Raw genomic sequence first — 13,320 nt, 5'->3', positions numbered from 1 at the left:
TTAATAAACACACCTAGTATGGCCCAGCATCTACGGGAGACCCTGGGTAAAAACAACAAAGCAATAAACACACTCTGATGGTCCAGCATCTACAGGAGGCCCTGAGTATAGACAATGCAGCATTAAATAAACACACCTCTGATGGGCAAGTCTCTACAGGAGCTACTGAGTACAGAGAACGCAGCATTAAATAAACACACCTCTGATGCCCTGCATCCACGGAGACCCTGAATACAGAGAACGCAGCATTAAATAAACACACCTCTGATGCCCGGCATCCATGGGAGACCCTGAATACAGAGAACGCAGCATTAAATAAACACACCTCTGATGCCCTGCATCCACGGGAGACCCTGAATACAGAGAACACAGCATTAAATAAACACACCTCTGATGCCCTGAATCTACAGGAGGCCCTGAGTACAGAGAACGCAGCATTAAGTAAACACACCTCTGATGCCCTGCATCCACGGGAGACCCTGAATACAGAGAACGCAGCATTAAATAAACACACCTCTGATGGCCTGCATCCATGGAGACCCTGAATACAGAGAACGCAGCATTAAATAAACACACCTCTGATGCCCTGCATCCACGGAGACCCTGAATACAGAGAACGCAGCATTAAATAAACACACCTCTGATGCTCTGCGTCCATGGGAGACCCTGAATACAGAGAACGCAGCATTAAATAAACACACCTCTGATGCCCTGTATCCACGGAGACCCTGAATACAGAGAACGCAGTATTAAATAAACACACCTCTGATGCCCTGCATCCACGGGAGACCCTGAATACAGAGAACGCAGCATTAAATAAACACACCTCTGATGCCCACCCTGAATACAGAGAACGCAGCATTAAATAAACACACCTCTGATAGCCTGCATCCACGGAGACCCTGAATACAGAGAATGCAGCATTAAATAAACACACCTCTGATGCCCTGCATCCACGGGAGACCCTGAACACAGAGAACGCAGCATTAAATAAACACCTCTGATAGCCTGCATCCACGGAGACCCTGAATACAGAGAACGCAGCATTAAATAAACACACCTCTGATGCCCTGCATCCACAGGAGGTCCTGAGTACAGAGAACGCAGCATTAAATAAACACACCTCTGATGCCCTGCATCCACAGGCTACCCTGAATACAGAGAACGCAGCATTAAATAAACACACCTCTGATAGCCTGCATCCACGGAGACCCTGAATACAGAGAACGCAGCATTAAATAAACACACCTCTGATGCCCTGCATCCACGGGAGACCCTGAATACAGAGAACGCAGCATTAAATAAACACACCTCTGATGCCCTGCATCCACAGGCTACCCTGAATACAGAGAACGCAGCATTAAATAAACGCACCTCTGATAGCCTGCATCCACGGAGACCCTGAATACAGAGAACGCAGCATTAAATAAACACACCTCTGATGCCCTGCATCCACGGGAGACCCTGAATACAGAGAACGCAGCATTAAATAAACACACCTCTGATGCCCTGCATCTACAGGAGGCCCTGAGTATAGACAATGCAGCATTAAATAAACACACCTCTGATGGTCCAGCATCCACAGGAGGCCCTGAGTATAGACAATGCAGCATTAAATAAACACACCTCTGATGGTCCAGCATCCACAGGAGACCCTGAATACAGAGAATGCAGCATTAAATAAACACACCTCTCATGCCCTCCATCCACGGGAGACCCTAAATACAGAGAATGCAGCATTAAATAAACACACCTCTGATGCCCTGCATCCACGGGAGACCCTGAATACAGAGAACGCAGCATTAAATAAACACACCTCTGATGCCCTGCATCCACGGAGACCCTGAGTACAGAGAACGCAGCATTAAATAAACACACCTCTGATGATCTGCGTCCATGGGAGACCCTGAATACAGAGAACGCAGCATTAAATAAACACACCTCTGATAGCCTGCATCCACGGAGATCCTGAATACAGAGAACGCAGCATTAAATAAACACACCTCTGATGCCCTGCGTCCACCTGAGACCCTGAATACAGAGAACGCAGCATTAAATAAACGCACCTCTGATAGCCTGCATCCACGGAGACCCTGAATACAGAGAACGCAGCATTAAATAAACACACCTCTGATGCCCTGCATCCACGGGAGACCCTGAATACAGAGAACGCAGCATTAAATAAACACACCTCTGATAGCCTGCATCCACGGAGACCCTGAATACAGAGAACGCAGCATTAAATAAACACACCTCTGATGCCCTGCATCCTCGGGAGACCCTGAGTACACAGAACGCAGCATTAAATAAACACACCTCTTATGCGCTGCATCCACGGGAGACCCTGAATACAGAGAACGCAGCATTAAATAAACACACCTCTGATGCCCTGCATCCACGGGAGACCCTGAATACAGAGAACGCAGCATTAAATAAACACACCTCTGATGCCCTGCATCCACGGGAGACCCTGAATACAGAGAACGCAGCATTAAATAAACACACCTCTGTTGCCCTGCATCTACAGGAGGTCCTGAGTACAGAGAATGCAGCATTAAATAAACACACCTCTGATGCCCTGCATCCACGGAGACCCTGAATACAGAGAACGCAGCATTAAATAAACACACCTCTGATGCCCTGCATCCACGGAGACCCTGAATACAGAGAACGCAGCATTAAATAAACACACCTCTGATGGTCCAGCATCTACAGGAGACCCTGAAGGCAGACAACGCAGTATTAATTATTAAATTAACACACCTAGGACAGCCCAGCATCTCTGGGAGTCCCTGAGGACAGACAACGCAGCATTAAATAAACACATCTAGAACGGCCCAGCGCCCACAGGATACCCTGAATACAGACTATCAGATGCTTTACTGTCTCCCACAGCCCCATGTGTGAGTACAGATGCTTTACCGTCTCCCATAGCCCAGTGTGTTAGCTCGGATGCTTTAGTGTCTCCCACAGCCCCGTGTATGAGGTCAGATGATTTAGTGTCTCCCACAGTCCTGTGTGTGAGGTCAGATGATTCTCTCTCTCCCACAGCCCAGTGTGTGAGTTCATGTTTTACTGTCTCCTACAGCTCTGCGTGTGTGAGTTAATATGTTTTACTGTCTCCTACAGGCCTGTGTGTGAGTTCAGATGCTTTACTGTCTCCCACAGCCCCGTGTGTGAGTTCAGATGCTTTACCATCTCCCATAGCCCAGTGTGTTAGCTCGGATGCTTTAGTGTCTCCCACAGCCCCATGTGTGAGTTCATATGTTTTACTGTCTCCTACAGCCCTGTGTGTGTGAGTTAATATGTTTTACTGTCTCCTACAGCCCTGTATGTGAGTTCAGATGCTTTACTGTCTCCCACAGCCCCGTGTGTGAGTTCAGATGCTTTACTGTCTCCCACAGCCCAGTGTGTGTGAATTCGGATGCTTTACTGTCTCCCACAGCCCCGTGTGTGAGTTCAGATGCTTTACCATCTCCCATAGCCCAGTGTGTTAGCTCGGGTGCTTTAGTGTCTCCCACAGCCCCATGTGTGAGTTCATATGTTTTACTGTCTCCTACAGCCCTGTGTGTGTGAGTTAATATGTTTTACTGTCTCCTACAGCCCTGTGTGTGAGTTCAGATGCTTTACTGTCTCCCACAGCCCCGTGTGTGAGTTCAGATGCCTTACTGTCTCCCACAGCCCAGTGTGTGTGAATTCGGATGCTTTACTGTCTCCCACAGCCCCGTGTGTGAGTTCAGATGCTTTACCATCTCCCATAGCCCAGTGTATTAGCTCGGATGCTTTAGTGTCTCCCACAGCCCCATGTGTGAGTTCATATGTTTTACTGTCTCCTACAGCCCTGTGTGTGTGAGTACAGATGCTTTACCGTCTCCCATAGCCCAGTGTGTTAGCTCGGATGCTTTAGTGTCTCCCACAGCCCAGTGCCTGAGGTCAGTTGCTTTAGCGTCTCCTACATCCCTTTTACTAAGGAGCACTTGTGGTTTTAGATTAGTCGTCACTGTTTCCTCCCAGAGCTTCCACTTTCCTTCCATAGATCTACCTTGTATTCAAATTGCTTTTAATTTTCCTTCCTGGTGCTGCATCTTTGCTTCAAGATGGCTAGTGCTGACAATATCTGTGCCTCTTCCATAAGAGCACTGTGGTGTGATCCACCTTTACTACTGAAGTCTCTACTAACATGAAATGGTGAGTAACACCTAATGCCCATTGCATGTAGCTGGTCCTTCACTCACCTAACCAATGATTGCTGTGAGTCTATCTAGGATCACTTTACAATTAGAAGCCATAGGACATGTTAACCATCACCAGCAAGTCTCCACAAGAACCCTTCCACACACACTGTGGTGGATCTTCACCATTCTGCCATGCAGTCTGGTGCCATCCTCTGCAGCCTCCCTGATCTGTTGTTCCCTGGTTCTTGTCCTCTCATGATATGTGCTGGAATGTCCCACAAGAGGAACTGTTCTTTCAGGTTGATTCTTTATGCAGATTCTGTCTCTGCAAGATCTCTTCTCTAGGTATTGTGCCCATGCAACATTAATGAACTGTTACTAGGACCTGTAACAGCCAATCTCACGCACAGTTGGGGGCACGCGGGTCAGCGCTCCCCAATACCCAAGAAAAAGGGAGCACTTGAAGAACACACAATGATTGTTCAGTTCACTAGTGGGGCAGAGGGGCCGCCAGACTAAGGTGGTCATTACAACCTCGGCGGTCTTTTTGCAAGACTGCTGAGGGACCGCCGTACTGAAGACTGCCAGTGCAGGCGGTTTTCCGCTCGGCGAATTATGACTGCTGGCAGCCCTCCCTCCTTTTCCGGATGGAGAGCCGCCAGCAGCCATACTGGCGGTCGGCGGGGAAGTGGAGGTTGCTCCACCTCCACTGCCCCGTCAACAGAACACCGCCCACCGAATCACGTTCCGTGATTCGGCGTGGCGGTGTTCTGTTGACGGAGTGCTGGCGGCGGAGCAGCCCCCATGGATCCCGTCCCCTCCGGGAGGATCAAGGGGCCAGGTAAGTTGATCATCCGTTAGGGGAGGGTGGCGGGGGTGTTGTGTGCGTGAATGGAGGTGTGCGTGTGAATATGCAGAGGGGGTGTGTGAGTGCGTGTATGCATGCGGGGGGTGTTGTGTTTGGAAATGTGTGCATGTCTGTCTGAATGGATGTGTGCGTGTATGTCTGTATGTGGGTGTGCGTTTATGACTGTGTGTGTGGCTGTTGGCATGTTTGGTGATATGTGTGCGGGTATGTGTGCTAGTGGTGTATGCATGCGTGTACGGTGTGTGTCTGGGTTGCAATGTTAGGGGTAGGGGTGGGGAGGGGGGTCCTGCCACCTTTAGGGGGGTGGCAGGGTGGTGGGGCGGTGTGGGGGGAGGAAGCAGGGGTGGAGGTGGGGGATGGTTGAGACCGCTATCAGTGCCAGGGAAGGGATTCCCTGGCACTGATAGTGCTTACCGCCATGGATTTCATGGCGGTTCTCAACCCCATGAAATCCATGGCGGTCAGCCGGGTCGTGATACCGCCGGCGGTCTTGTGACGGCCGCCAGGCTGGAGACCCAAGTCTCCAGCCTAACGGTCATCTCCGCCCTGGCGGTCGGATCGGAGAAGTGGCGGATGACCATGGCGGTAACCGCCATGGTCATAATTCCCATTTTTTACCGCCAACCTGTTGGCGGTAAGACCGCCACTTCTCTGCCAACCGCCAGGGTCGTAATGAGGGCCTATGTGACAGGGTAGGATGGTATATCATTCGTGAGCCATGCAGAGGACCTTCCACCCATTGATTTATTTAAACCTTTATGATTTGGGGAGTGCAATTAATTAATCACACGGCTTCACTCCCTCAACCTCAACCTCTCATCATGATAATTCTGAGAATGTTTAAGTTTGCCCTATGCATTCTTTATTAGTACAGAAGAAGCACAACAGAGGCACAGGGATGGAAGAATCATTTCATTCACAGTCTATGGGACACAGGAAGTGGCCTGCTGAAAGACTGCATGCATCACATTTACACACAGAAAACAAGCAGTGCTGAGATTCAGAGGCAGCCGACCTATGTGCTTTTACTTCTTGACTCTGTAGTCTGAGGGTTGGCTGTAGGAAATCAGTGCTATACTATGTGTTAAAACGCTATACTTAACATGAGGATGGCCCGTGCCTGCGTAATGCACAGTGGAACCCTTGAAGAATCACGTCTGCAAACTGAACTACAGCGGACAAATGCTTCGCTGTCACTTCACTTTAAAAGAATTAGACGCGAATGATGAGGTCATCATCACGTAGGCGGCCAGTCGTAGTTAACACTCACCTGCTGCATGTAGCTACGGGGGCATCTGACAAACACATGGACTCACATTTTGCTAGGTACATAGATTGCATTTTTATAAAAATATATATGTTTTCTTCTGTCATGAGATTGAAATGAAGCTTCTCAATTATACTCCTTCGGTGACCCGCCTAAGGGGCTTCATCCAACTGTTTATATTTTGATAAGGTCACACTAAACATCTGATGGCCCCACGTACCTGTGGTACAACGTTTCCAAATCTTGCCTTTGCTTCTCCAAATCATTGTTTTCAGGTGTTTTAGCCTGATTTGTTTCATGAAACTGAACAAGAATTAATAATTCCAGAATGCATTGCTGCAGAAAAGAGGTGCTGTGGTGACAACCCGCCTTTTGGTAATCCTATATCCGGCCCTGGTACTTTCCCATGTGCTGGGAGCAAACGCTGGTACCCAGCCGTGGAAAGTGCAGAGCTCCACCCAGAATCGCAAAGGCTCTAAGCATCTTTTTAACATGAACTATGTGCATTAAAGAGTGCCCTTGAACAGAAAGGATTGAAACTCAGCTATATTTTGCCTCCATTAACAGTGCATCGTGTGTGATTTGCAGAAGGTTGTACATGGAACTAACTATAAAGACTGTTCTGTGTTGGTATTTGTAGGTAATGTGAGGCTCAGAAGACTCGGCAGTCCTGTGGTGGGTTGGGAATGAATTATGAGGGTTTGCCTTCTCCAGGACTTTAGGGGATGTTTTCCTTTTCTTCAGGCCCCTTTTTAGGGTCGAGCCTGCGTTGCATGCGCTCACGCATGCGTATCGCAGCGAGACGCTTTACTATTTGGAAAAGGGCTCGGAGCCCTGTCAACTTCACGTCAGTGTTTTTTATTGGTTCGTGGGCTTGCCTTATAAAATCTGCTTGCTTTCATTAGTCGAAGTCACGCATACGTCATGCCTTTTCCGGTGGCTAGCCCTCCTCGAGCGCAGCGTCCAAGTACAGAAAACATGCGCGGCTCGCTGTTTTCCGTCCGGCTCGTGGACTTCTTTTTCTCTAATTTACGAGCGCGATCTCGCTTGGCAGAAGTCGAGCGCTTTACATAGTTAATTTCACTTTTTCGGGTTATGTACATAAATGCACTTTTGCCCGATAGGTGAAAAGTCGGGTTAAGAGTTTACAATGCAATCAGCTCTAACATGAGCAAACGCGAGACCCGTTGCATTGTAAATGCTTGTTACTCTTCTCTAGTTCATCACAAACTGAGCTACAGCCATATCTTCATAACGGGGCATAACTGAGCTGTGGCTGAGGGAGGAGTGAGCTCCTCCCAGTGCCTGTCAGTGGGGCAGAAAGGGTTTCTGAAGACCTCACCATCTGCAAGAGCTCAGCTCACGTCTGCCAGCCCTTTTCTTTCTATGGAGATGTCTTCATAGGGTGGCACTCCACGTCAATGTTAGGCTGTATATTTAACCCAGGCACTTAATTATATAGGCCCGCCCCTTTCAGGGTCCCCTCGCTTCTTTCCCCTCACTTAAACCCCTGCATGTTGCTTTAATAGATACAAATAGGACTGACCCACTATACATTAAACAATAGATAATATAGGACTGACCTACCATACACCTAACAATAGATATGTTAGGACTGACCTACCATACATTAAACATTAGATAATATAGGACTGACCCACCATACATTAAACAACAGAATATATAGGGCTGGTCTACCATACACCTAACAATAGATAATATAGGACTGACCTACCATACATTAAACAATAGATAATATAGGACTGACCTACCATACACCTAACAATAGATATGTTAGGACTGACCTACCATACATTAAACAATAGATAATATAGGACTGGCCTACCATACATTAAAGATTAAATAATATGGGACTGGCCTACCATACATTAAACAAAAGATAATATAGGATTGACCTAACACACCTGACAAGAGAAGATATAGGACTGACCTACCATACATTAAACAAAAGATAATATAGGACTGGCCTACCATACATTAAACAATAGAAAATATAGGACTGGCCTACCGTACAGCTAATAATAGATAATATAGGACTAGCCTACCATACATTAAACAATAGATAATATAGGACTGGCCTACCATATATTATAGAATAGATAATATAGGACTGACCTACCATATATTAAACAATTGATAATATAGGATTGCCCTACCATACACCTAACAATAGATAATATAGGACTGACTTACCATACACCTGACAGTAGATAATATAGGACTGCCCCACCATACACCTAACAGTGGATAATATAGGACTGGCCTACCAACCATTAAACAATAGATAATATAGGACTGACCTACCATACATCAAACAATAAATAATATAGGACTGGCCTACCATATATTATACAATAGATAAATAGGACTGGCCTACCACACATTAAACAATAGATAATATAGAACTGACCTACCATATATTATAGAATAGATAATATAGGACTGGCCTACCATACATACAACAATAGATAATATAGGACTGGCCTACCATACATTAAAAAATAGATAATATAGGACTGGACTGCCATACATTAACAATAGATAACATAGGACTGACCTATCATACACCTAACAGTAGATAATATAGGACTGACCTACCATACATTCTACAATAGATAATATAGGACTGGCCTACTATACAACTAACAACAGATAATATAGGACTGACCTACCATACATTAAAGATTAGATAATATAGGACTGGCCTACCATACACGTAACAGTAGATAATATAGGACTGACATACCATACACCTTACAAAAGATAATATAGGGCTGACCTACCATACACCTTACAAAAGATAATATAGGGCTGACCTACCATACATTAAACAATAGATAATATACGACTGGCCTACCATACATTAAAAATTAAATAACATAGGACTGGCCTACCATACATTAAACAAAAGATAATATAGGATTGACCTAACATACACCTGACAAGAGAAGATATAGGACTGACCTACCATACCTTAAACAATAGATAATGTAGAACTGATCCACCAGACATTAAACAACAGAATATATAGGACTGACCTACCATACACCTAACAATAGATAGTATAGGACTGACCCACCATACATTAAACAACAGAATATATAGGGCTGGTCTACCATACACCTAACAACAGATAATATAGGACTGATCCACCATACATTAAACAACAGAATATATAGGGCTGGTCTACCATACACCTAACAATAGATAATATAGGACTGACCTACCATACATTAAACATGAGATAATATAGGACTGACCCACCATACATTATCAACATAATATATAGGGCTGGTCTACCATACACCTAACAATAGATAATATAGGACTGACCTACCATACATTAAACAATAGATAATATAGGACTGACCTACCACACACCTAACAATAGATATGTTAGGACTGACCTACCATACATTAATCATTAAATAATATAGGACTGACCCACCATACATTAAACAACAGAATATATAGGGCTGGTCTACCATACACCTAACAATAGATAATATAGGACTGACCTACCATACATTAAACAATAGATAATATAGGACTGACCTACCATACACCTAACAATAGATATGTTAGGACTGATCTACCATACATTAAACAATAGATAATATAGGACTGGCCTACCATACATTAAAGTTTACATAATATGGGACTGGCCTACCATACATTAAATAAAATATAATATAGGATTGACCTAACATACACCTGACAAGAGAAGATATAGGTCTGACCTACCATACATTAAACAAAAGATAATATAGGACTGGCCTACCATACATTAAACAATAGAAAATATAGGACTGGCCTACCGTACAGCTAATAATAGATAATATAGGACTAGCCTACCATACATTAAACAATAGATAATATAGGACTGGCCTACCATATATTATAGAATAGATAATATAGGGCTGACCAACCATACATTAAACATTAGGATTGCCCTACCATACACCTAAAAATAGATAATATAGGACTGACTTACCATACACCTGACAGTAGATAATATAGGACTGCCCCACCATACACCTAACAGTAGATAATATAGGACTGACCCACCATACATCAAACAATAAATAATATAGGACTGGCCTACCATATATTATACAAAAGATAAATAGGACTGGCCTACCACACATTAAACAATAGATAATATAGGACTGACCTACCATATATTATAGAATAGATAATATAGGACTGGCCTACCATACTTAAACAATAGATAATATAGGACTGGCCTACCATACATTAAAAAATAGATAATATAGGACTGGACTGCCATACATTAACAATAGATAACATAGGACTGACCTATCATACACCTAACAGTAGAAAATATAGGACTGACCTACCATACATTCTACAATAGAAAATATAGGACTGGCCTACTATACATCTAACAACAGATAATATAGGACTGGCCTACCATACACGTAACAGTAGATAATATAGGACTGACATACCATACACCTTAAAATAGATAATATAGGACTGACCTACCATCCATTAAACAATAGATAATATAGGACTGACCTACCATACATTCTAAAATAGATAATATAGGACTGGCCTACCATACACCTAACAATAGATAATATAGGACTGGCCTACCATACATTGAACAATAGATAATATGGGACGGACCTACCATACATTAAACATTAGATAGTATACGACTGGCCTACCATACATTAAACAATAGATAATATAGGACGGACCTACCATACATTAAACAATAAATAATATAGGACTGGCCTACCATATATTATAGAATAGAAAATATAGGACTGGCCTACCACACATTAAACAATAGAAAATATAGGACTGACCTACCATACAATAAACAATAGATAAAATAGGACTGACCTACCATTCATTAAACAATAGCTAACGCAGGACTGACCTACCATACATTAAACAACAGATAGTATAGGGCTGACCCACCATACATTAAACAATAGATAGTATAGGAATGACCTACCATACATAAACAATAGATAATATAGGACTGTCCTGCCATACACCTAATAATAGATAATATAGGACTGACCTCCCATACATTAACCAACAGATAATATAGGACTGACCTACCATACATTAAACAACAGATAATGTAGGAGTGGCCTACCATACATTAAACAATTGATAATATAGGATTGACGTACCATACATTAAACATTAGATAATATAGGACTGACCTACCATAACTTCTACAATAGATAATATAGGACTGGCCTACTATACACCTAACAATAGATAATATAGGACTGACCTACCATACATTAAAGATTAGATAATATAGGACTGGCCTACCATACACCTAACAGTAGATAATATAGGACTGACCTACCATACACCTTACAATAGATAATATAGGACTGACCTACCATACATTAAACAATAGATAATATAGGACTGACCTACCATACATTAAACAATAGATAATATAGGACTAGCCACCATACATTAAAAAATCTTCCTGGAATGACTTTTTGAAAAGATGCACATTGGGCACCAATTTTATGGTTCAGATTGGTTTGGAGCAAAGACTTTGGGTGCGCAAATGAACTGCGGTCAGCATTGAAGAATGATGTACAAATTGTTAGAATAGGTTTGATAAATGGAGCTACAAGTAATCTGAATTTCACGTATGGAAATCGTAGTCTGTGATGTATGAGACGGAAGGTGAGTAATGCCCAGGAGGGTGGAAATTGTAGTCTGTGATGTATGAGACGGAAGGTGAGTAATGCCCAGCAGGGTGGAAATCGGAGTCTGTGATGTATGAGACAGAAGGTGAGTAATGCCCAGGAGGGTAGAAATCGTAGTCTGTGATGTACGAGACGGAAGGTGAGTAATGCTCAGGAGGCTGGAAATCGTAGTCTGTGATGTATGAGACGGAAGGTGAGTAATGCCCAGGAGGGTGGAAATTGTAGTCTGTGATGTATGAGACGGAAGGTGAGTAATGCCCAGCAGGGTGGAAATCGGAGTCTGTGATGTATGAGACAGAAGATGAGTAATGCCCAGGAGGGTAGAAATCGTAGTCTGTGATGTACGAGACGGAAGGTGAGTAATGCTCAGGAGGGTGGAAATCGGAGTCTGTGATGTATGAGACGGAAGGTGAGTAATGCCCAGGAGGGTGGAAATTGTAGTCTGTGATGTATGAGACGGAAGGTGAGTAATGCTCAGGAGGGTGGAAATCGTAGTCTGTGATGTATGAGACGGAAGGTGAGTAATGCCCAGCAGGGTGGAAATCATAGTCTGTGATGTATGAGACGGAAGGTGAGTAATGCTCAGGAGGGTGGAAATCGTAGTCTGTGATGTATGAGACAGGTGAGTAATGCCGATGGAAATCGTAGTCTGTGATGTATGAGACGGAAGGTGAGTAATGCTCAGGAGGGTGGAAATCGTAGTCTGTGATGTATGAGACGGAAGGTGAGTAATGCTCAGGAGGGTGGAAATCAGAGTCTGTGATGTATGAGACGGAAGGTGAGTAATGCTCAGGAGGGTGGAAATCGTAGTCTGTGATGTATGAGACAGAAGGTGAGTAGTGCCCAGGAGGGTGGAAATCGTAGTCTGTGATGTACGAGACGGAAGGTGAGTAATGCTCAGGAGGGTGGAAATCGGAGTCTGTGAAGTATGAGACGGAAGGTGAGTAATGCCCAGGAGGGTGGAAATCGGAGTCTGTGATGTAGGAGACGGAAGGTGAGTAATGCCCAGGAGGGTGGAAATCGTAGTCTGTGATGTGTGAGAGGGAAGGTGAGTAATTCTGATGGAAATCGTAGTCTGTGATGTATGAGACAGAAGGTGAGTAATGCCCACGAGGGTGGAAATCGTAGTCTGTGATGTAGGAGACGGAAGGTGAGTAATGCCCAGGAGGGTGGAAATCGGAGTCTGTGATGTGTGAGAGGGAAGGTGAGTAATTCTGATGGAAATCGTAGTCTGTGATGTATGAGACAGAAGGTGAGTAATGCCCACGAGGG

The sequence above is a fragment of the Pleurodeles waltl genome, chromosome 10 (assembly GCF_031143425.1).
Source record: "Pleurodeles waltl isolate 20211129_DDA chromosome 10, aPleWal1.hap1.20221129, whole genome shotgun sequence".
Classification (NCBI taxonomy): Eukaryota; Metazoa; Chordata; class Amphibia; order Caudata; family Salamandridae; genus Pleurodeles; species Pleurodeles waltl.
Note: the sequence above shows the minus strand (reverse complement) of the source record.